This window comes from Perissodus microlepis, chromosome 12 (genome assembly GCF_051167445.1).
Source record: "Perissodus microlepis isolate ML-2025 ecotype Zambia chromosome 12, ASM5116744v1, whole genome shotgun sequence".
Taxonomy (NCBI): Eukaryota; Metazoa; Chordata; class Actinopteri; order Cichliformes; family Cichlidae; genus Perissodus; species Perissodus microlepis.
Window position 1 is genome coordinate 9,176,773 of NC_140472.1, and position 26,810 is coordinate 9,203,582.

The following is a 26,810-nucleotide window of genomic DNA, read 5'->3' on the forward strand; positions in this document are numbered from 1 at the left end:
AGAGTCTTTCCAACACTGAAAAAGCACAAAGGCCAACTTTGACATTAAAACAAGTACAAGATATTTACAATAAGCAGACCTCAGTGCAAGAAAGAGTCTTTCCACCACTGAAAAAGCACAAAGGCCAACTTTGACATTAAAAGGTGTAAAAACAAGTACAAGATATTTACAATAAGCAGACCTCAGTGCAAGAAAGAGTCTTTCCAACACTGAAAAAGCACAAAGGCCAACTTTGACATTAAAAGGTGTAAAAACAAGTACAAGATATTTACAATAAGCAGACCTCAGTGTAAGAAAGAGTCTTTCCACCACTGAAAAAGCACAAAGGCCAACTTTGACATGAAAACGTGTTCAAACAAGTACAAGATATTTACAATAAGCAGACCTCAGTGCAAGAAAGAGTCTTTCCAACACTGAAAAAGCACAGAGGCCAACTTTGACATTAAAACATGTACAAGATATTTACAATAAGCAGACCTCAGTGCAAGAAAGAGTCTTTCCACCACTGAAAAAGCACAAAGGCCAACTTTGACATTAAAACAAGTACAAGATATTTACAATAAGCAGACCTCAGTGCAAAAAAGTGTCTTTCCAACACTGAAAGAGCACAAGGGCCAACATTGACATGAAAAGGTGTAAAAACAAGTACAAGATATTTACAATAAGCAGACCTCAGTGCAAGAAAGAGTCTTTCCACCACTGAAAAAGCACAAAGGCCAACTTTGACATTAAAACAAGTACAAGATATTTACAATAAGCAGACCTCAGTGCAAGAAAGAGTCTTTCCAACACTGAAAAAGCAAAGAGGCCAACTTTGACATTAAAAGGTGTTCAAACAAGTACAAGAAATTTAAAATAAGCAGACCTCAGTGCAAGAAAGAGTCTTTCCAACACTGAAAAAGCACAAAGGCCAACTTTGACATTAAAAGCTGTTCAAACAAGTACAAAATATTTACAATAAGCAGACCTCAGTGCAAGAAAGAGTCTTTCCAACACTGAAAAAGCACAGAGGCCAACTTTGACATTAAAAGGTGTAAAAACAAGTACAAGAAATTTACAATAAGCAGACCTCAGTGCAAGAAAGAGTCTTTCCAACACTGAAAAAGCACAGAGGCCAACTTTGACATTAAAAGGTGTAAAAACAAGTACAAGAAATTTACAATAAGCAGACCTCAGTGCAAGAAAGAGTCTTTCCACCACTGAAAAAGCACAGAGGCCAACTTTGACATGAAAAGGTGTTCAAACAAGTACAAGATATTTACAATAAGCAGACCTCAGTGCAAGAAAGAGTCTTTCCAACACTGAAAAAGTAGAGAGGCCAACTTTGACATTAAAAAGTTTAAAAACAAGTACAAGATATTTACAATAAGCAGACCTCAGTGCAAGAAAGAGTCTTTCCAACACTGAAAAAGCACAGAGGCCAACTTTGACATGAAAAGGTGTTCAAACAAGTATAAGATATTTACAATAAGCAGACCTCAGTGCAAGAAAGGCTCTTTCCAACACTGAAAAAGCACAGAGGCCAACTTTGACATTAAAACATGTACAAGATATTTACAATAAGCAGACCTCAGTGCAAGAAAGTGTCTTTCCAACACTGAAAAAGCACAAAGGCCAACTTTGACATTAAAACAAGTACAAGATATTTACAATAAGCAGACCTCAGTGCAAAAAAGTGTCTTTCCAACACTGAAAGAGCACAAGGGCCAACATTGACATGAAAAGGTGTTCAAACAAGTACAAGATATTTACAATAAGCAGACCTCAGTGCAAGAAAAAGTCTTTCCACCACTGAAAAAGCACAGAGGCCAACTTTGACATGAAAAGGTGTTCAAACAAGTACAAGATATTTACAATAAGCAGACCTCAGTGCAAGAAAGTGTCTTTACAACACTGAAAAAGCACAGAGGCCAACTTTGACATTACAAGGTGTAAAAACAAGTACAAGATATTTACAATAAGCAGACCTCAGTGCAAGAAAGTGTCTTTCCAACACTGAAAAAGCACAAAGGCCAACTTCGATATTAAAACAAGTACAAGATATTTACAATAAGCAGACCTCAGTGCAAGAAAGAGTCTTTCCACCACTGAAAAAGCACAAAGGCCAACTTTGACATGAAAAGGTGTTCAAACAAGTACAAGATATTTACAATAAGCAGACCTCAGTGCAAGAAAGAGACTTTCCAACACTGAAAAAGCACAGAGGCCAACTTTGACATGAAAAGGTGTTCAAACAAGTACAAGATATTTACAATAAGCAGACCTCAGTGCAAGAAAGAGTCTTTCCAACACTGAAAAAGCACAGAGGCCAACTTTGACATGAAAAGGTGTTCAAACAAGTACAAGATATTTACAATAAGCAGACCTCAGTGCAAGAAAGAGTCTTTCCACCACTGAAAAAGCACAAAGGCCAACTTTGACATTAAAAGGTGTAAAAAGAAGTACAAGATATTTACAATAAGCAGACCTCAGTGCCAGAAAGAGTCTTTCCACCACTGAAAAAGCACAAAGGCCAACTTTGACATTAAAAGGTGTAAAAACAAGTACAAGATATTTACAATAAGCAGACCTCAGTGCAAGAAAGACTCTTTCCACCACTGAAAAAGCACAAAGGCCAACTTTGACATTAAAAGGTGTAAAAAGAAGTACAAGATATTTACAATAAGCAGACCTCAGTGCAAGAAAGAGTCTTTCCACCACTGAAAAAGCACAAAGGCCAACTTTGACATTAAAAGGTGTAAAAACAAGTACAAGATATTTACAATAAGCAGACCTCAGTGTAAGAAAGAGTCTTTCCACCACTGAAAAAGCACAAAGGCCAACTTTGACATGAAAACGTGTTCAAACAAGTACAAGATATTTACAATAAGCAGACCTCAGTGCAAGAAAGAGTCTTTCCAACACTGAAAAAGCACAGAGGCCAACTTTGACATGAAAAGGTGTTCAAACAAGTACAAGATATTTACAATAAGCAGACCTCAGTGCAAGAAAGGCTCTTTCCAACACTGAAAAAGCACAGAGGCCAACTTTGACATTAAAACATGTACAAGATATTTACAATAAGCAGACCTCAGTGCAAAAAAGTGTCTTTCCAACACTGAAAGAGCACAAGGGCCAACATTGACATGAAAAGGTGTAAAAACAAGTACAAGATATTTACAATAAGCAGACCTCAGTGCAAGAAAAAGTCTTTCCACCACTGAAAAAGCACAGAGGCCAACTTTGACATGAAAAGGTGTTCAAACAAGTACAAGATATTTACAATAAGCAGACCTTAGTGCAAGAAAGTGTCTTTACAACACTGAAAAAGCACAGAGGCCAACTTTGACATTAAAAGGTGTAAAAACAAGTACAAGATATTTACAATAAGCAGACCTCAGTGTAAGAAAGTGTCTTTCCAACACTGAAAAAGCACAAAGGCCAACTTCGATATTAAAACAAGTACAAGATATTTACAATAAGCAGACCTCAGTGCAAGAAAGAGTCTTTCCACCACTGAAAAAGCACAGAGGCCAACTTTGACATGAAAAGGTGTTCAAACAAGTACAAGATATTTACAATAAGCAGACCTCAGTGCAAGAAAGAGACTTTCCAACACTGAAAAAGCACAGAGGCCAACTTTGACATGAAAAGGTGTTCAAACAAGTACAAGATATTTACAATAAGCAGACCTCAGTGCAAGAAAGAGTCTTTCCAACACTGAAAAAGCACAGAGGCCAACTTTGACATGAAAAGGTGTTCAAACAAGTACAAGATATTTACAATAAGCAGACCTCAGTGCAAGAAAGAGTCTTTCCAACACTGAAAAAGCACAAAGGCCAACTTTGACATTAAAACAAGTACAAGATATTTACAATAAGCAGACCTCAGTGCAAGAAAGAGTCTTTCCACCACTGAAAAAGCACAAAGGCCAACTTTGACATTAAAAGGTGTAAAAACAAGTACAAGATATTTACAATAAGCAGACCTCAGTGCAAGAAAGAGTCTTTCCACCACTGAAAAAGCACAAAGGCCAACTTTGACATTAAAAGGTGTAAAAAGAAGTACAAGATATTTACAATAAGCAGACCTCAGTGCAAGAAAGAGTCTTTCCAACACTGAAAAAGCACAAAGGCCAACTTTGACATTAAAAGGTGTAAAAACAAGTACAAGATATTTACAATAAGCAGACCTCAGTGTAAGAAAGAGTCTTTCCACCACTGAAAAAGCACAAAGGCCAACTTTGACATGAAAACGTGTTCAAACAAGTACAAGATATTTACAATAAGCAGACCTCAGTGCAAGAAAGAGTCTTTCAAACACTGAAAAAGCACAGAGGCCAACTTTGACATTAAAACATGTACAAGATATTTACAATAAGCAGACCTCAGTGCAAGAAAGAGTCTTTCCACCACTGAAAAAGCACAAAGGCCAACTTTGACATTAAAACAAGTACAAGATATTTACAATAAGCAGACCTCAGTGCAAGAAAGAGTCTTTCCAACACTGAAAAAGCAAAGAGGCCAACTTTGACATTAAAAGGTGTTCAAACAAGTACAAGAAATTTAAAATAAGCAGACCTCAGTGCAAGAAAGAGTCTTTCCAACACTGAAAAAGCACAAAGGCCAACTTTGACATTAAAAGCTGTTCAAACAAGTACAAAATATTTACAATAAGCAGACCTCAGTGCAAGAAAGAGTCTTTCCAACACTGAAAAAGCACAGAGGCCAACTTTGACATTAAAAGGTGTAAAAACAAGTACAAGAAATTTACAATAAGCAGACCTCAGTGCAAGAAAGAGTCTTTCCAACACTGAAAAAGCACAGAGGCCAACTTTGACATTAAAAGGTGTAAAAACAAGTACAAGAAATTTACAATAAGCAGACCTCAGTGCAAGAAAGAGTCTTTCCACCACTGAAAAAGCACAGAGGCCAACTTTGACATGAAAAGGTGTTCAAACAAGTACAAGATATTTACAATAAGCAGACCTCAGTGCAAGAAAGAGTCTTTCCAACACTGAAAAAGTAGAGAGGCCAACTTTGACATTAAAAAGTGTAAAAACAAGTACAAGATATTTACAATAAGCAGACCTCAGTGCAAGAAAGAGTCTTTCCAACACTGAAAAAGCACAGAGGCCAACTTTGACATGAAAAGGTGTTCAAACAAGTATAAGATATTTACAATAAGCAGACCTCAGTGCAAGAAAGGCTCTTTCCAACACTGAAAAAGCACAGAGGCCAACTTTGACATTAAAACATGTACAAGATATTTACAATAAGCAGACCTCAGTGCAAGAAAGTGTCTTTCCAACACTGAAAAAGCACAAAGGCCAACTTTGACATTAAAACAAGTACAAGATATTTACAATAAGCAGACCTCAGTGCAAAAAAGTGTCTTTCCAACACTGAAAGAGCACAAGGGCCAACATTGACATGAAAAGGTGTTCAAACAAGTACAAGATATTTACAATAAGCAGACCTCAGTGCAAGAAAAAGTCTTTCCACCACTGAAAAAGCACAGAGGCCAACTTTGACATGAAAAGGTGTTCAAACAAGTACAAGATATTTACAATAAGCAGACCTCAGTGCAAGAAAGTGTCTTTACAACACTGAAAAAGCACAGAGGCCAACTTTGACATTACAAGGTGTAAAAACAAGTACAAGATATTTACAATAAGCAGACCTCAGTGCAAGAAAGTGTCTTTCCAACACTGAAAAAGCACAAAGGCCAACTTCGATATTAAAACAAGTACAAGATATTTACAATAAGCAGACCTCAGTGCAAGAAAGAGTCTTTCCACCACTGAAAAAGCACAAAGGCCAACTTTGACATGAAAAGGTGTTCAAACAAGTACAAGATATTTACAATAAGCAGACCTCAGTGCAAGAAAGAGACTTTCCAACACTGAAAAAGCACAGAGGCCAACTTTGACATGAAAAGGTGTTCAAACAAGTACAAGATATTTACAATAAGCAGACCTCAGTGCAAGAAAGAGTCTTTCCAACACTGAAAAAGCACAGAGGCCAACTTTGACATGAAAAGGTGTTCAAACAAGTACAAGATATTTACAATAAGCAGACCTCAGTGCAAGAAAGAGTCTTTCCAACACTGAAAAAGCACAAAGGCCAACTTTGACATTAAAACAAGTACAAGATATTTACAATAAGCAGACCTCAGTGCAAGAAAGAGTCTTTCCACCACTGAAAAAGCACAAAGGCCAACTTTGACATTAAAAGGTGTAAAAACAAGTACAAGATATTTACAATAAGCAGACCTCAGTGCAAGAAAGAGTCTTTCCACCACTGAAAAAGCACAAAGGCCAACTTTGACATTAAAAGGTGTAAAAAGAAGTACAAGATATTTACAATAAGCAGACCTCAGTGCAAGAAAGAGTCTTTCCAACACTGAAAAAGCACAAAGGCCAACTTTGACATTAAAAGGTGTAAAAACAAGTACAAGATATTTACAATAAGCAGACCTCAGTGTAAGAAAGAGTCTTTCCACCACTGAAAAAGCACAAAGGCCAACTTTGACATGAAAACGTGTTCAAACAAGTACAAGATATTTACAATAAGCAGACCTCAGTGCAAGAAAGAGTCTTTCCAACACTGAAAAAGCACAGAGGCCAACTTTGACATTAAAACATGTACAAGATATTTACAATAAGCAGACCTCAGTGCAAGAAAGAGTCTTTCCACCACTGAAAAAGCACAAAGGCCAACTTTGACATTAAAACAAGTACAAGATATTTACAATAAGCAGACCTCAGTGCAAGAAAGAGTCTTTCCAACACTGAAAAAGCAAAGAGGCCAACTTTGACATTAAAAGGTGTTCAAACAAGTACAAGAAATTTAAAATAAGCAGACCTCAGTGCAAGAAAGAGTCTTTCCAACACTGAAAAAGCACAAAGGCCAACTTTGACATTAAAAGCTGTTCAAACAAGTACAAAATATTTACAATAAGCAGACCTCAGTGCAAGAAAGAGTCTTTCCAACACTGAAAAAGCACAGAGGCCAACTTTGACATTAAAAGGTGTAAAAACAAGTACAAGAAATTTACAATAAGCAGACCTCAGTGCAAGAAAGAGTCTTTCCAACACTGAAAAAGCACAGAGGCCAACTTTGACATTAAAAGGTGTTCAAACAAGTACAAGATATTTACAATAAGCAGACCTCAGTGCAAGAAAGAGTCTTTCCACCACTGAAAAAGCACAGAGGCCAACTTTGACATGAAAAGGTGTTCAAACAAGTACAAGATATTTACAATAAGCAGACCTCAGTGCAAGAAAGAGTCTTTCCAACACTGAAAAAGTAGAGAGGCCAACTTTGACATTAAAAAGTGTAAAAACAAGTACAAGATATTTACAATAAGCAGACCTCAGTGCAAGAAAGAGTCTTTCCAACACTGAAAAAGCACAGAGGCCAACTTTGACATGAAAAGGTGTTCAAACAAGTATAAGATATTTACAATAAGCAGACCTCAGTGCAAGAAAGGCTCTTTCCAACACTGAAAAAGCACAGAGGCCAACTTTGACATTAAAACATGTACAAGATATTTACAATAAGCAGACCTCAGTGCAAGAAAGTGTCTTTCCAACACTGAAAAAGCACAAAGGCCAACTTTGACATTAAAACAAGTACAAGATATTTACAATAAGCAGACCTCAGTGCAAAAAAGTGTCTTTCCAACACTGAAAGAGCACAAGGGCCAACATTGACATGAAAAGGTGTTCAAACAAGTACAAGATATTTACAATAAGCAGACCTCAGTGCAAGAAAAAGTCTTTCCACCACTGAAAAAGCACAGAGGCCAACTTTGACATGAAAAGGTGTTCAAACAAGTACAAGATATTTACAATAAGCAGACCTCAGTGCAAGAAAGTGTCTTTACAACACTGAAAAAGCACAGAGGCCAACTTTGACATTACAAGGTGTAAAAACAAGTACAAGATATTTACAATAAGCAGACCTCAGTGCAAGAAAGTGTCTTTCCAACACTGAAAAAGCACAAAGGCCAACTTCGATATTAAAACAAGTACAAGATATTTACAATAAGCAGACCTCAGTGCAAGAAAGAGTCTTTCCACCACTGAAAAAGCACAAAGGCCAACTTTGACATGAAAAGGTGTTCAAACAAGTACAAGAAATTTACAATAAGCAGACCTCAGTGCAAGAAAGAGTCTTTCCAACACTGAAAAAGCAGAGAGGCCAACTTTGACATTAAAAGGTGTAAAAACAAGTACAAAATATTTACAATAAGCAGACCTCAGTGCAGGAAAGAGTCTTTCCAACACTGAAAAAGCACAGAGGCCAACTTTGACATGAAAAGGTGTTCAAACAAGTACAAGATATTTACAATAAGCAGACCTCAGTGCAAGAAAGAGTCTTTCCAACACTGAAAAAGCACAGAGGCCAACTTTGACATGAAAAGGTGTTCAAACAAGTACAAGATATTTACAATAAGCAGACCTCAGTGCAAGAAAGAGTCTTTCCAACACTGAAAAAGCACAAAGGCCAACTTTGACATTAAAACAAGTACAAGATATTTACAATAAGCAGACCTCAGTGCAAGAAAGAGTCTTTCCACCACTGAAAAAGCACAAAGGCCAACTTTGACATTAAAAGGTGTAAAAAGAAGTACAAGATATTTACAATAAGCAGACCTCAGTGCCAGAAAGAGTCTTTCCACCACTGAAAAAGCACAAAGGCCAACTTTGACATTAAAAGGTGTAAAAACAAGTACAAGATATTTACAATAAGCAGACCTCAGTGCAAGAAAGACTCTTTCCACCACTGAAAAAGCACAAAGGCCAACTTTGACATTAAAAGGTGTAAAAAGAAGTACAAGATATTTACAATAAGCAGACCTCAGTGCAAGAAAGAGTCTTTCCACCACTGAAAAAGCACAAAGGCCAACTTTGACATTAAAAGGTGTAAAAACAAGTACAAGATATTTACAATAAGCAGACCTCAGTGTAAGAAAAAGTCTTTCCACCACTGAAAAAGCACAGAGGCCAACTTTGACATGAAAAGGTGTTCAAACAAGTACAAGATATTTACAATAAGCAGACCTCAGTGCAAGAAAGTGTCTTTACAACACTGAAAAAGCACAGAGGCCAACTTTGACATTACAAGGTGTAAAAACAAGTACAAGATATTTACAATAAGCAGACCTCAGTGCAAGAAAGTGTCTTTCCAACACTGAAAAAGCACAAAGGCCAACTTCGATATTAAAACAAGTACAAGATATTTACAATAAGCAGACCTCAGTGCAAGAAAGAGTCTTTCCACCACTGAAAAAGCACAAAGGCCAACTTTGACATGAAAAGGTGTTCAAACAAGTACAAGAAATTTACAATAAGCAGACCTCAGTGCAAGAAAGAGTCTTTCCAACACTGAAAAAGCAGAGAGGCCAACTTTGACATTAAAAGGTGTAAAAACAAGTACAAAATATTTACAATAAGCAGACCTCAGTGCAGGAAAGAGTCTTTCCAACACTGAAAAAGCACAGAGGCCAACTTTGACATGAAAAGGTGTTCAAACAAGTACAAGATATTTACAATAAGCAGACCTCAGTGCAAGAAAGAGTCTTTCCAACACTGAAAAAGCACAGAGGCCAACTTTGACATGAAAAGGTGTTCAAACAAGTACAAGATATTTACAATAAGCAGACCTCAGTGCAAGAAAGAGTCTTTCCAACACTGAAAAAGCACAAAGGCCAACTTTGACATTAAAACAAGTACAAGATATTTACAATAAGCAGACCTCAGTGCAAGAAAGAGTCTTTCCACCACTGAAAAAGCACAAAGGCCAACTTTGACATTAAAAGGTGTAAAAAGAAGTACAAGATATTTACAATAAGCAGACCTCAGTGCCAGAAAGAGTCTTTCCACCACTGAAAAAGCACAAAGGCCAACTTTGACATTAAAAGGTGTAAAAACAAGTACAAGATATTTACAATAAGCAGACCTCAGTGCAAGAAAGACTCTTTCCACCACTGAAAAAGCACAAAGGCCAACTTTGACATTAAAAGGTGTAAAAAGAAGTACAAGATATTTACAATAAGCAGACCTCAGTGCAAGAAAGAGTCTTTCCACCACTGAAAAAGCACAAAGGCCAACTTTGACATTAAAAGGTGTAAAAACAAGTACAAGATATTTACAATAAGCAGACCTCAGTGTAAGAAAAAGTCTTTCCACCACTGAAAAAGCACAAAGGCCAACTTTGACATGAAAACGTGTTCAAACAAGTACAAGATATTTACAATAAGCAGACCTCAGTGCAAGAAAGAGTCTTTCCAACACTGAAAAAGCACAGAGGCCAACTTTGACATTAAAACAAGTACAAGATATTTACAATACGCAGACCTCAGTGAAAGAAAGTGTCTTTCCAACACTGAAAGAGCACAAGGGCCAACATTGACATGAAAAGGTGTTCAAACAAGTACAAGATATTTACAATAAGCAGACCTTAGTGCAAGAAAGTGTCTTTACAACACTGAAAAAGCACAGAGGCCAACTTTGACATGGAAAGGTGTTCAAACAAGTACAAGATATTTACAATAAGCAGACCTTAGTGCAAGAAATTGTCTTTACAACACTGAAAAAGCACAGAGGCCAACTTTGACATTAAAAGGTGTAAAAACAAGTACAAGATATTTACAATAAGCAGACCTCAGTGCAAGAAAGAGTCTTTCCACCACTGAAAAAGCACAGAGGCCAACTTTGACATTAAAAGGTGTTCAAACAAGTACAAGATATTTACAATAAGCAGACCTCAGTGTAAGAAACAGTCTTTCCACCACTGAAAAAGCACAAAGGTCAACTTTGACATGAAAACGTGTTCAAACAAGTACAAGATATTTACAATAAGCAGACCTCAGTGCAAGAAAGTGTCTTTCCAACACTGAAAAAGCACAGAGGCCAACTTTGACATTAAAACATGTACAAGATATTTACAATAAGCAGACCTCAGTGAAAGAAAGTGTCTTTCCAACACTGAAAGAGCACAAGGGCCAACATTGACATGAAAAGGTGTTCAAACAAGTACAAGATATTTACAATAAGCAGACCTTAGTGCAAGAAAGTGTCTTTACAACACTGAAAAAGCACAGAGGCCAACTTTGACATGGAAAGGTGTTCAAACAAGTACAAGATATTTACAATAAGCAGACCTTAGTGCAAGAAAGAGTCTTTACAACACTGAAAAAGCACAGAGGCCAACTTTGACATTAAAAGGTGTAAAAACAAGTACAAGATATTTACAATAAGCAGACCTCAGTGCAAGAAAGAGTCTTTCCACCACTGAAAAAGCACAGAGGCCAACTTTGACATTAAAAGGTGTTCAAACAAGTACAAGATATTTACAATAAGCAGACCTCAGTGTAAGAAACAGTCTTTCCACCACTGAAAAAGCACAAAGGCCAACTTTGACATGAAAACGTGTTCAAACAAGTACAAGATATTTACAATAAGCAGACCTCAGTGCAAGAAAGTGTCTTTCCAACACTGAAAAAGCACAGAGGCCAACTTTGACATTAAAACATGTACAAGATATTTACAATAAGCAGACCTCAGTGCAAGAAAGTGTCTTTCCAACACTGAAAAAGCACAAAGGCCAACTTTGACATTAAAACAAGTACAAGATATTTACAATAAGCAGACCTCAGTGCAAGAAAAAGTCTTTCCACCACTGAAAAAGCACAGAGGCCAACTTTGACATGAAAAGGTGTTCAAACAAGTACAAGATATTTACAATAAGCAGACCTTAGTGCAAGAAAGTGTCTTTACAACACTGAAAAAGCACAGAGGCCAACTTTGACATTAAAAGGTGTAAAAACAAGTACAAGATATTTACAATAAGCAGACCTCAGTGCAAGAAAGTGTCTTTCCAACACTGAAAAAGCACAAAGGCCAACTTCGATATTAAAACAAGTACAAGATATTTACAATAAGCAGACCTCAGTGCAAGAAAGAGTCTTTCCACCACTGAAAAAGCACAAAGGCCAACTTTGACATGAAAAGGTGTTCAAACAAGTACAAGATATTTACAATAAGCAGACCTCAGTGCAAGAAAGAGACTTTCCAACACTGAAAAAGCACAGAGGCCAACTTTGACATGAAAAGGTGTTCAAACAAGTACAAGATATTTACAATAAGCAGACCTCAGTGCAAGAAAGAGTCTTTCCACCACTGAAAAAGCACAAAGGCCAACTTTGACATTAAAAGGTGTAAAAACAAGTACAAGATATTTACAATAAGCAGACCTCAGTGCAAGAAAGAGTCTTTCCACCATTGAAAAAGCACAAAGGCCAACTTTGACATTAAAAGGTGTAAAAAGAAGTACAAGATATTTACAATAAGCAGACCTCAGTGCAAGAAAGAGTCTTTCCACCACTGAAAAAGCACAAAGGCCAACTTTGACATTAAAAGGTGTAAAAAGAAGTACAAGATATTTACAATAAGCAGACCTCAGTGCAAGAAAGAGTCTTTCCACCACTGAAAAAGCACAAAGGCCAACTTTGACATGAAAAGGTGTTCAAACAAGTACAAGATATTTACAATAAGCAGACCTTAGTGCAAGAAAGTGTCTTTACAACACTGAAAAAGCACAGAGGCCAACTTTGACATTAAAAGGTGTAAAAACAAGTACAAGATATTTACAATAAGCAGACCTCAGTGCAAGAAAGTGTCTTTCCACCACTGAAACAGCACAGAGGCCAACTTTGACATTAAAAGGTGTAAAAAGAAGTACAAGATATTTACAATAAGCAGACCTCAGTGCAAGAAAGAGTCTTTCCACCACTGAAAAAGCACAAAGGCCAACTTTGACATTAAAAGGTGTAAAAAGAAGTACAAGATATTTACAATAAGCAGACCTCAGTGCAAGAAAGAGTCTTTCCACCACTGAAAAAGCACAAAGGCCAACTTTGACATTAAAAGGTGTAAAAACAAGTACAAGATATTTACAATAAGCAGACCTCAGTGTAAGAAAGAGTCTTTCCACCACTGAAAAAGCACAAAGGCCAACTTTGACATGAAAACGTGTTCAAACGAGTACAAGATATTTACAATAAGCAGACCTCAGTGCAAGAAAGAGTCTTTCCACCACTGAAAAAGCACAAAGGCCAACTTTGACATTAAAAGGTGTAAAAAGAAGTACAAGATATTTACAATAAGCAGACCTCAGTGTAAGAAAGAGTCTTTCCAACACTAAAAAAGCACAAAGGCCAACTTTGACATTAAAAGGTGTAAAAACAAGTACAAGATATTTACAATAAGCAGACCTCAGTGTAAGAAAGAGTCTTTCCACCACTGAAAAAGCACAGAGGCCAACTTTGACATGAAAACGTGTTCAAACAAGTACAAGATATTTACAATAAGCAGACCTCAGTGCAAGAAAGTGTCTTTACAACACTGAAAAAGCACAAAGGCCAACTTTGACATTAAAAGGTGTTCAAACAAGTACAAGATATTTACAATAAGCAGACCTCAGTGCAAGAAAGTGTCTTTCCACCACTGAAACAGCACAGAGGACAACTTTGACATTAAAAGGTGTAAAAACAAGTACAAGATATTTACAATAAGCAGACCTCAGTGCAAGAAAGAGTCTTTCCACCACTGAAAAAGCACAAAGGCAAACTTTGACATTAAAAGGTGTAAAAAGAAGTACAAGATATTTACAATAAGAGGACCTCAGTGCAAGAAAGAGTCTTTCCACCACTGAAAAAGCACAAAGGCCAACTTTGACATGAAAAGGTGTTCAAACAAGTACAAGATATTTACAATAAGCAGACCTCAGTGCAAGAAAGTGTCTTTACAACACTGAAAAAGCACAAAGGCCAACTTTGACATTAAAAGGTGTAAAAACAAGTACAAGATATTTACAATAAGCAGACCTCAGTGCAAGAAAGAGTCTTTCCACCACTGAAAAAGCACAAAGGCCAACTTTGACATGAAAAGGTGTAAAAAGAAGTACAAGATATTTACAATAAGCAGACCTCAGTGCAAGAAAAAGTCTTTCCACCACTGAAAAAGCACAGAGGCCAACTTTGACATGAAAACGTGTTCAAACAAGTACAAGATATTTACAATAAGCAGACCTCAGTGCCAGAAAGAGTCTTTCCACCACTGAAAAAGCACAAAGGCCAACTTTGACATTAAAAGGTGTAAAAAGAAGTACAAGATATTTACAATAAGCAGACCTCAGTGTAAGAAAGAGTCTTTCCACCACTGAAAAAGCACAGAGGCCAACTTTGACATGAAAAGGTGTTCAAACAAGTACAAGATATTTACAATAAGCAGACCTTAGTGCAAGAAAGTGTCTTTACAACACTGAAAAAGCACAGAGGCCAACTTTGACATTAAAAGGTGTAAAAACAAGTACAAGATATTTACAATAAGCAGACCTCAGTGCAAGAAAGTGTCTTTCCACCACTGAAACAGCACAGAGGCCAACTTTGACATTAAAAGGTGTAAAAACAAGTACAAGATATTTACAATAAGCAGACCTCAGTGCAAGAAAGAGTCTTTCCACCACTGAAAAAGCACAAAGGCCAACTTTGACATTAAAAGGTGTAAAAAGAAGTACAAGATATTTACAATAAGCAGACCTCAGTGCAAGAAAGAGTCTTTCCACCACTGAAAAAGCACAAAGGCCAACTTTGACATTAAAAGGTGTAAAAAGAAGTACAAGATATTAACAATAAGCAGACCTCAGTGTAAGAAAGAGTCTTTCCACCACTGAAAAAGCACAAAGGCCAACTTTGACATTAAAAGGTGTAAAAACAAGTACAAGATATTTACAATAAGCAGACCTCAGTGCAAGAAAGAGTCTTTCCACCACTGAAAAAGCACAAAGGCCAACTTTGACATTAAAAGGTGTAAAAAGAAGTACAAGATATTTACAATAAGCAGACCTCAGTGCAAGAAAGAGTCTTTCCACCACTGAAAAAGCACAAAGGCCAACTTTGACATTAAAAGGTGTAAAAAGAAGTACAAGATATTTACAATAAGCAGACCTCAGTGCAAGAAAAAGTCTTTCCACCACTGAAAAAGCACAAAGGCCAACTTTGACATGAAAACGTGTTCAAACAAGTACAAGATATTTACAATAAGCAGACCTCAGTGCCAGAAAGAGTCTTTCCACCACTGAAAAAGCACAAAGGCCAACTTTGACATTAAAAGGTGTAAAAACAAGTACAAGAAATTTACAATAAGCAGACCTCAGTGCAAGAAAGAGTCTTTCCAACACTGAAAAAGCACAAAGGCCAACTTTGACATTAAAACAAGTACAAGATATTTACAATAAGCAGACCTCAGTGCAAGAAAGAGTCTTTCCACCACTGAAAAAGCACAAAAGCCAACTTTGACATGAAAAGGTGTTCAAACAAGTACAAGATATTTACAATAAGCAGACCTCAGTGCAAGAAAGAGTCTTTCCACCACTGAAAAAGCACAAAAGCCAACTTTGACATTAAAAGGTGTAAAAACAAGTACAAGATATTTACAATAAGCAGACCTCAGTGTAAGAAAGAGTCTTTCCACCACTGAAAAAGCACAAAGGCCAACTTTGACATTAAAAGGTGTAAAAAGAAGTACAAGATATTTACAATAAGCAGACCTCAGTGCAAGAAAGAGTCTTTCCAACACTGAAAAAGCACAGAGGCCAACTTTGACATGAAAAGGTGTTCAAACAAGTACAAGATATTTACAATAAGCAGACCTTAGTGCAAGAAAGTGTCTTTACAACACTGAAAAAGCACAGAGGCCAACTTTGACATTAAAAGGTGTAAAAAGAAGTACAAGATATTTACAATAAGCAGACCTCAGTGCAAGAAAGAGTCTTTCCACCACTGAAAAAGCACAAAGGCCAACTTTGACATTAAAAGGTGTAAAAAGAAGTACAAGATATTTACAATAAGAGGACCTCAGTGCAAGAAAGAGTCTTTCCACCACTGAAAAAGCACAAAGGCCAACTTTGACATTAAAAGGTGTAAAAAGAAGTACAAGATATTTACAATAAGAGGACCTCAGTGCAAGAAAGAGTCTTTCCACCACTGAAAAGGCACAGAGGCCAACTTTGACATGAAAAGGTGTAAAAACAAGTACAAGATATTTACAATAAGCAGACCTTAGTGCAAGAAAGTGTCTTTACAACACTGAAAAAGCACAAAGGCCAACTTTGACATTAAAAGGTGTTCAAACAAGTACAAGATATTTACAATAAGCAGACCTCAGTGCCAGAAAGAGTCTTTCCACCACTGAAAAAGCACAAAGGCCAACTTTGACATTAAAAGGTGTAAAAAGAAGTACAAGATATTTACAATAAGCAGACCTCAGTGTAAGAAAGAGTCTTTCCACCACTGAAAAAGCACAGAGGCCAACTTTGACATGAAAAGGTGTTCAAACAAGTACAAGATATTTACAATAAGCAGACCTTAGTGCAAGAAAGTGTCTTTACAACACTGAAAAAGCACAGAGGCCAACTTTGACATTAAAAGGTGTAAAAACAAGTACAAGATATTTACAATAAGCAGACCTCAGTGCAAGAAAGTGTCTTTCCACCACTGAAACAGCACAGAGGCCAACTTTGACATTAAAAGGTGTAAAAACAAGTACAAGATATTTACAATAAGCAGACCTCAGTGCAAGAAAGAGTCTTTCCACCACTGAAAAAGCACAAAGGCCAACTTTGACATTAAAAGGTGTAAAAAGAAGTACAAGATATTTACAATAAGCAGACCTCAGTGCAAGAAAGAGTCTTTCCACCACTGAAAAAGCACAAAGGCCAACTTTGACATTAAAAGGTGTAAAAACAAGTACAAGATATTTACAATAAGCAGACCTCAGTGTAAGAAAGAGTCTTTCCACCACTGAAAAAGCACAAAGGCCAACTTTGACATGAAAACGTGTTCAAACGAGTACAAGATATTTACAATAAGCAGACCTCAGTGCAAGAAAGAGTCTTTCCACCACTGAAAAAGCACAAAGGCCAACTTTGACATTAAAAGGTGTAAAAAGAAGTACAAGATATTTACAATAAGCAGACCTCAGTGTAAGAAAGAGTCTTTCCACCACTGAAAAAGCACAAAGGCCAACTTTGACATGAAAAGGTGTTCAAACAAGTACAAGATATTTACAATAAGCAGACCTCAGTGCAAGAAAGAGTCTTTCCAACACTAAAAAAGCACAAAGGCCAACTTTGACATTAAAAGGTGTAAAAACAAGTACAAGATATTTACAATAAGCAGACCTCAGTGTAAGAAAGAGTCTTTCCACCACTGAAAAAGCACAGAGGCCAACTTTGACATGAAAACGTGTTCAAACAAGTACAAGATATTTACAATAAGCAGACCTCAGTGCAAGAAAGTGTCTTTACAACACTGAAAAAGCACAAAGGCCAACTTTGACATTAAAAGGTGTTCAAACAAGTACAAGATATTTACAATAAGCAGACCTCAGTGCAAGAAAGTGTCTTTCCACCACTGAAACAGCACAGAGGACAACTTTGACATTAAAAGGTGTAAAAACAAGTACAAGATATTTACAATAAGCAGACCTCAGTGCAAGAAAGAGTCTTTCCACCACTGAAAAAGCACAAAGGCAAACTTTGACATTAAAAGGTGTAAAAAGAAGTACAAGATATTTACAATAAGAGGACCTCAGTGCAAGAAAGAGTCTTTCCACCACTGAAAAAGCACAAAGGCCAACTTTGACATGAAAAGGTGTTCAAACAAGTACAAGATATTTACAATAAGCAGACCTCAGTGCAAGAAAGTGTCTTTCCACCACTGAAACAGCACAGAGGCCAACTTTGACATTAAAAGGTGTAAAAACAAGTACAAGATATTTACAATAAGCAGACCTCAGTGCAAGAAAGAGTCTTTCCACCACTGAAAAAGCACAAAGGCCAACTTTGACATTAAAAGGTGTAAAAACAAGTACAAGATATTTACAATAAGCAGACCTCAGTGCAAGAAAGAGTCTTTCCACCACTGAAAAAGCACAAAGGCCAACTTTGACATTAAAAGGTGTAAAAACAAGTACAAGATATTTACAATAAGCAGACCTCAGTGTAAGAAAGAGTCTTTCCACCACTGAAAAAGCACAAAGGCCAACTTTGACATGAAAACGTGTTCAAACAAGTACAAGATATTTACAATAAGCAGACCTCAGTGCAAGAAAGAGTCTTTCCAACACTGAAAAAGCACAAAGGCCAACTTTGATATTAAAAGGTGTAAAAACAAGTACAAGATATTTACAATAAGCAGACCTCAGTGTAAGAAAGAGTCTTTCCACCACTGAAAAAGCAGAGAGGCCAACTTTGACATTAAAAGATGTAAAAACAAGTACAAGATATTTACAATAAGCAGACCTCAGTGCAAGAAAGAGTCTTTCCAACACTGAAAAAGCAGAGAGGCCAACTTTGACATTAAAAGATGTAAAAACAAGTACAAGATATTTACAATAAGCAGACCTCAGTGTAAGAAAGAGTCTTTCCACCACTGAAAAAGCAGAGAGGCCAACTTTGACATTAAAAGATGTAAAAACAAGTACAAGATATTTACAATAAGCAGACCTCAGTGTAAGAAAGAGTCTTTCCAACACTGAAAAAGCACAAAGGCCAACTTTGATATTAAAACAAGTACAAGATATTTACAATAAGCAGACCTCAGTGCAAGAAAGAGTCTTTCCACCACTGAAAAAGCACAAAGGCCAACTTTGATATTAAAACAAGTACAAGATATTTACAATAAGCAGACCTCAGTGCAAGAAAGAGTCTTTCCACCACTGAAAAAGCAAAGAGGCCAACTTTGACATGAAAAGGTGTTCAAACAAGTAGAAGATATTTACAATAAGCAGACCTCAGTGCAAGAAAGAGTCTTTCCAACACTGAAAAAGCACAAAGGCCAACTTTGACATTAAAACAAGTACAAGATATTTACAATAAGCAGACCTCAGTGCAAGAAAGAGTCTTTCCACCACTGAAAAAGCACAAAAGCCAACTTTGACATGAAAAGGTGTTCAAACAAGTACAAGATATTTACAATAAGCAGACCTCAGTGCAAGAAAGAGTCTTTCCACCACTGAAAAAGCACAAAAGCCAACTTTGACATTAAAAGGTGTAAAAACAAGTACAAGATATTTACAATAAGCAGACCTCAGTGTAAGAAAGAGTCTTTCCACCACTGAAAAAGCACAAAGGCCAACTTTGACATTAAAAGGTGTAAAAAGAAGTACAAGATATTTACAATAAGCAGACCTCAGTGCAAGAAAGAGTCTTTCCAACACTGAAAAAGCACAGAGGCCAACTTTGACATGAAAAGGTGTTCAAACAAGTACAAGATATTTACAATAAGCAGACCTTAGTGCAAGAAAGTGTCTTTACAACACTGAAAAAGCACAGAGGCCAACTTTGACATTAAAAGGTGTAAAAAGAAGTACAAGATATTTACAATAAGCAGACCTCAGTGCAAGAAAGAGTCTTTCCACCACTGAAAAAGCACAAAGGCCAACTTTGACATTAAAAGGTGTAAAAAGAAGTACAAGATATTTACAATAAGAGGACCTCAGTGCAAGAAAGAGTCTTTCCACCACTGAAAAAGCACAAAGGCCAACTTTGACATTAAAAGGTGTAAAAAGAAGTACAAGATATTTACAATAAGAGGACCTCAGTGCAAGAAAGAGTCTTTCCACCACTGAAAAAGCACAGAGGCCAACTTTGACATGAAAAGGTGTAAAAACAAGTACAAGATATTTACAATAAGCAGACCTTAGTGCAAGAAAGTGTCTTTACAACACTGAAAAAGCACAAAGGCCAACTTTGACATTAAAAGGTGTTCAAACAAGTACAAGATATTTACAATAAGCAGACCTCAGTGCCAGAAAGAGTCTTTCCACCACTGAAAAAGCACAAAGGCCAACTTTGACATTAAAAGGTGTAAAAAGAAGTACAAGATATTTACAATAAGCAGACCTCAGTGTAAGAAAGAGTCTTTCCACCACTGAAAAAGCACAGAGGCCAACTTTGACATTAAAAGGTGTTCAAACAAGTACAAGATATTTACAATAAGCAGACCTTAGTGCAAGAAAGTGTCTTTACAACACTGAAAAAGCACAGAGGCCAACTTTGACATTAAAAGGTGTAAAAACAAGTACAAGATATTTACAATAAGCAGACCTCAGTGCAAGAAAGAGTCTTTCCACCACTGAAAAAGCACAAAGGCCAACTTTGACATTAAAAGGTGTAAAAACAAGTACAAGATATTTACAATAAGCAGACCTCAGTGCAAGAAAGAGTCTTTCCACCACTGATAAAGCACAAAGGCCAACTTTGACATTAAAAGGTGTAAAAAGAAGTACAAGATATTAACAATAAGCAGACCTCAGTGTAAGAAAGAGTCTTTCCACCACTGAAAAAGCACAAAGGCCAACTTTGACATTAAAAGGTGTAAAAACAAGTACAAGATATTTACAATAAACAGACCTCAGTGCAAGAAAGAGTCTTTCCACCACTGAAAAAGCACAAAGGCCAACTTTGATATTAAAAGGTGTAAAAACAAGTACAAGATATTTACAATAAGCAGACCTCAGTGTAAGAAAGAGTCTTTCCACCACTGAAAAAGCACAAAGGCCAACTTTGACATGAAAACGTGTTCAAACGAGTACAAGATATTTACAATAAGCAGACCTCAGTGCAAGAAAGAGTCTTTCCACCACTGAAAAAGCACAAAGGCCAACTTTGACATTAAAAGGTGTAAAAAGAAGTACAAGATATTTACAATAAGCAGACCTCAGTGTAAGAAAGAGTCTTTCCACCACTGAAAAAGCACAAAGGCCAACTTTGACATTAAAAGGTGTAAAAAGAAGTACAAGATATTTACAATAAGCAGACCTCAGTGTAAGAAAGAGTCTTTCCACCACTGAAAAAGCACAAAGGCCAACTTTGACATGAAAAGGTGTTCAAACAAGTACAAGATATTTACAATAAGCAGACCTTAGTGCAAGAAAGTGTCTTTACAACACTGAAAAAGCACAGAGGCCAACTTTGACATTAAAAGGTGTAAAAACAAGTACAAGATATTTACAATAAGCAGACCTCAGTGCAAGAAAGTGTCTTTCCACCACTGAAACAGCACAGAGGCCAACTTTGACATTAAAAGGTGTAAAAACAAGTACAAGATATTTACAATAAGCAGACCTCAGTGCAAGAAAGAGTCTTTCCACCACTGAAAAAGCACAAAGGCCAACTTTGACATTAAAAGGTGTAAAAAGAAGTACAAGATATTTACAATAAGCAGACCTCAGTGCAAGAAAGAGTCTTTCCACCACTGATAAAGCACAAAGGCCAACTTTGACATTAAAAGGTGTAAAAAGAAGTACAAGATATTAACAATAAGCAGACCTCAGTGTAAGAAAGAGTCTTTCCACCACTGAAAAAGCACAAAGGCCAACTTTGACATTAAAAGGTGTAAAAACAAGTACAAGATATTTACAATAAACAGACCTCAGTGCAAGAAAGAGTCTTTCCACCACTGAAAAAGCACAAAGGCCAACTTTGATATTAAAAGGTGTAAAAACAAGTACAAGATATTTACAATAAGCAGACCTCAGTGTAAGAAAGAGTCTTTCCACCACTGAAAAAGCACAAAGGCCAACTTTGACATGAAAACGTGTTCAAACGAGTACAAGATATTTACAATAAGCAGACCTCAGTGCAAGAAAGAGTCTTTCCACCACTGAAAAAGCACAAAGGCCAACTTTGACATTAAAAGGTGTAAAAAGAAGTACAAGATATTTACAATAAGCAGACCTCAGTGTAAGAAAGAGTCTTTCCACCACTGAAAAAGCACAAAGGCCAACTTTGACATGAAAAGGTGTTCAAACAAGTACAAGATATTTACAATAAGCAGACCTCAGTGCAAGAAAGAGTCTTTCCAACACTGAAAAAGCACAAAGGCCAACTTTGATATTAAAAGGTGTAAAAACAAGTACAAGATATTTACAATAAGCAGACCTCAGTGCAAGAAAGAGTCTTTCCAACACTAAAAAAGCACAAAGGCCAACTTTGACATTAAAAGGTGTAAAAACAAGTACAAGATATTTACAATAAGCAGACCTCAGTGTAAGAAAGAGTCTTTCCACCACTGAAAAAGCACAGAGGCCAACTTTGACATGAAAAGGTGTAAAAACAAGTACAAGATATTTACAATAAGCAGACCTCAGTGCAAGAAAGTGTCTTTCCAACACTGAAAAAGCACAAAGGCCAACTTTGATATTAAAACAAGTACAAGATATTTACAATAAGCAGACCTCAGTGCAAGAAAGAGTCTTTCCACCACTGAAAAAGCACAAAGGCCAACTTTGATATTAAAACAAGTACAAGATATTTACAATAAGCAGACCTCAGTGCAAGAAAGAGTCTTTCCACCACTGAAAAAGCAAAGAGGCCAACTTTGACATGAAAAGGTGTTCAAACAAGTAGAAGATATTTACAATAAGCAGACCTCAGTGCAAGAAAGAGTCTTTCCAACACTGAAAAAGCACAAAGGCCAACTTTGACATTAAAACAAGTACAAGATATTTACAATAAGCAGACCTCAGTGCAAGAAAGAGTCTTTCCACCACTGAAAAAGCACAAAAGCCAACTTTGACATGAAAAGGTGTTCAAACAAGTACAAGATATTTACAATAAGCAGACCTCAGTGCAAGAAAGAGTCTTTCCACCACTGAAAAAGCACAAAAGCCAACTTTGACATTAAAAGGTGTAAAAACAAGTACAAGATATTTACAATAAGCAGACCTCAGTGTAAGAAAGAGTCTTTCCACCACTGAAAAAGCACAAAGGCCAACTTTGACATTAAAAGGTGTAAAAAGAAGTACAAGATATTTACAATAAGCAGACCTCAGTGCAAGAAAGAGTCTTTCCAACACTGAAAAAGCACAGAGGCCAACTTTGACATGAAAAGGTGTTCAAACAAGTACAAGATATTTACAATAAGCAGACCTTAGTGCAAGAAAGTGTCTTTACAACACTGAAAAAGCACAGAGGCCAACTTTGACATTAAAAGGTGTAAAAAGAAGTACAAGATATTTACAATAAGCAGACCTCAGTGCAAGAAAGAGTCTTTCCACCACTGAAAAAGCACAAAGGCCAACTTTGACATTAAAAGGTGTAAAAAGAAGTACAAGATATTTACAATAAGAGGACCTCAGTGCAAGAAAGAGTCTTTCCACCACTGAAAAAGCACAAAGGCCAACTTTGACATTAAAAGGTGTAAAAAGAAGTACAAGATATTTACAATAAGAGGACCTCAGTGCAAGAAAGAGTCTTTCCACCACTGAAAAAGCACAGAGGCCAACTTTGACATGAAAAGGTGTAAAAACAAGTACAAGATATTTACAATAAGCAGACCTTAGTGCAAGAAAGTGTCTTTACAACACTGAAAAAGCACAAAGGCCAACTTTGACATTAAAAGGTGTTCAAACAAGTACAAGATATTTACAATAAGCAGACCTCAGTGCCAGAAAGAGTCTTTCCACCACTGAAAAAGCACAAAGGCCAACTTTGACATTAAAAGGTGTAAAAAGAAGTACAAGATATTTACAATAAGCAGACCTCAGTGTAAGAAAGAGTCTTTCCACCACTGAAAAAGCACAGAGGCCAACTTTGACATGAAAAGGTGTTCAAACAAGTACAAGATATTTACAATAAGCAGACCTTAGTGCAAGAAAGTGTCTTTACAACACTGAAAAAGCACAGAGGCCAACTTTGACATTAAAAGGTGTAAAAACAAGTACAAGATATTTACAATAAGCAGACCTCAGTGCAAGAAAGTGTCTTTCCACCACTGAAACAGCACAGAGGCCAACTTTGACATTAAAAGGTGTAAAAACAAGTACAAGATATTTACAATAAGCAGACCTCAGTGCAAGAAAGAGTCTTTCCACCACTGAAAAAGCACAAAGGCCAACTTTGACATTAAAAGGTGTAAAAACAAGTACAAGATATTTACAATAAGCAGACCTCAGTGTAAGAAAGAGTCTTTCCACCACTGAAAAAGCACAAAGGCCAACTTTGACATGAAAACGTGTTCAAACAAGTACAAGATATTTACAATAAGCAGACCTCAGTGCAAGAAAGAGTCTTTCCAACACTGAAAAAGCACAAAGGCCAACTTTGATATTAAAAGGTGTAAAAACAAGTACAAGATATTTACAATAAGCAGACCTCAGTGTAAGAAAGAGTCTTTCCACCACTGAAAAAGCAGAGAGGCCAACTTTGACATTAAAAGATGTAAAAACAAGTACAAGATATTTACAATAAGCAGACCTCAGTGCAAGAAAGAGTCTTTCCAACACTGAAAAAGCAGAGAGGCCAACTTTGACATTAAAAGATGTAAAAACAAGTACAAGATATTTACAATAAGCAGACCTCAGTGTAAGAAAGAGTCTTTCCACCACTGAAAAAGCAGAGAGGCCAACTTTGACATTAAAAGATGTAAAAACAAGTACAAGATATTTACAATAAGCAGACCTCAGTGTAAGAAAGAGTCTTTCCACCACTGAAAAAGCACAGAGGCCAACTTTGACATGAAAAGGTGTAAAAACAAGTACAAGATATTTACAATAAGCAGACCTCAGTGCAAGAAAGAGTCTTTCCACCACTGAAAAAGCACAAAGGCCAACTTTGACATTAAAAGGTGTAAAAACAAGTACAAGATATTTACAATAAGCAGACCTCAGTGCAAGAAAGTGTCTTTCCAACACTGAAAAAGCACAAAGGCCAACTTTGATATTAAAACAAGTACAAGATATTTACAATAAGCAGACCTCAGTGCAAGAAAGAGTCTTTCCACCACTGAAAAAGCACAAAGGCCAACTTTGACATGAAAAGGTGTTCAAACAAGTACAAGATATTTACAATAAGCAGACCTCAGTGCAAGAAAGAGTCTTTCCACCACTGAAAAAGCACAAAGGCCAACTTTGACATTAAAAGGTGTAAAAACAAGTACAAGATATTTACAATAAGCAGACCTCAGTGCAAGAAAGTGTCTTTCCAACACTGAAAAAGCACAAAGGCCAACTTTGATATTAAAACAAGTACAAGATATTTACAATAAGCAGACCTCAGTGCAAGAAAGAGTCTTTCCACCACTGAAAAAGCACAAAGGCCAACTTTGACATGAAAAGGTGTTCAAACAAGTACAAGATATTTACAATAAGCAGACCTCAGTGCAAGAAAGAGACTTTCCAACACTGAAAAAGCACAGAGTCCAACTTTGACATGAAAAGGTGTTCAAACAAGTACAAGATATTTACAATAAGCAGACCTCAGTGCAAGAAAGAGTCTTTCCAACACTGAAAAAGCAAAGAGGCCAACTTTGACATGAAAAGGTGTTCAAACAAGTACAAGATATTTACAATAAGCAGACCTCAGTGCAAGAAAGAGTCTTTCCACCACTGAAAAAGCACAAAGGCCAACTTTCACATGAAAAGGTGTTCAAACAAGTACAAGATATTTACAATAAGCAGACCTCAGTGCAAGAAAGAGTCTTTCCACCACTGAAAAAGCACAAAGGCCAACTTTGACATTAAAAGGTGTAAAAAGAAGTACAAGATATTTACAATAAGCAGACCTCAGTGTAAGAAAGAGTCTTTCCACCACTGAAAAAGCACAAAGGCCAACTTTGACATGAAAACGTGTTCAAACAAGTACAAGATATTTACAATAAGCAGACCTCAGAGCAAGAAAGAGTCTTTCCAACACTGAAAAAGCACAAAGGCCAACTTTGACATGAAAACGTGTTCAAACAAGTACAAGATATTTACAATAAGCAGACCTCAGTGCAAGAAAGAGTCTTTCCACCACTGAAAAAGCACAAAGGCCAACTTTGACATGAAAACGTGTTCAAACAAGTACAAGATATTTACAATAAGAGGACCTCAGTGCAAGAAAGAGTCTTTCCACCACTGAAAAAGCACAAAGGCCAACTTTGACATTAAAAGGTGTAAAAAGAAGTACAAGATATTTACAATAAGCAGACCTCAGTGTAAGAAAGAGTCTTTCCACCACTGAAAAAGCACAAAGGCCAACTTTGACATGAAAACGTGTTCAAACAAGTACAAGATATTTACAATAAGCAGACCTCAGTGCAAGAAAGAGTCTTTCCAACACTGAAAAAGCACAAAGGCCAACTTTGATATTAAAAGGTGTAAAAACAAGTACAAGATATTTACAATAAGCAGACCTCAGTGTAAGAAAGAGTCTTTCCACCACTGAAAAAGCACAGAGGCCAACTTTGACATGAAAAGGTGTAAAAACAAGTACAAGATATTTACAATAAGCAGACCTCAGTGCAAGAAAGACTCTCTCCACCACTGAAAAAGCACAAAGGCCAACTTTGACATTAAAAGGTGTAAAAACAAGTACAAGATATTTACAATAAGCAGACCTCAGTGCAAGAAAATGTCTTTCCAACACTGAAAAAGCACAAAGGCCAACTTTGATATTAAAACAAGTACAAGATATTTACAATAAGCAGACCTCAGTGCAAGAAAGAGACTTTCCAACACTGAAAAAGCACAGAGGCCAACTTTGACATGAAAAGGTGTTCAAACAAGTAGAAGATATTTACAATAAGCAGACCTCAGTGCAAGAAAGAGACTTTCCAACACTGAAAAAGCACAGAGGCCAACTTTGACATGAAAAGGTGTTCAAAGAAGTACAAGATATTTACAATAAGCAGACCTCAGTGCAAGAAAGAGTCTTTCCACCACTGAAAAAGCACAAAGGCCAACTTTGACATGAAAAGGTGTTCAAACAAGTACA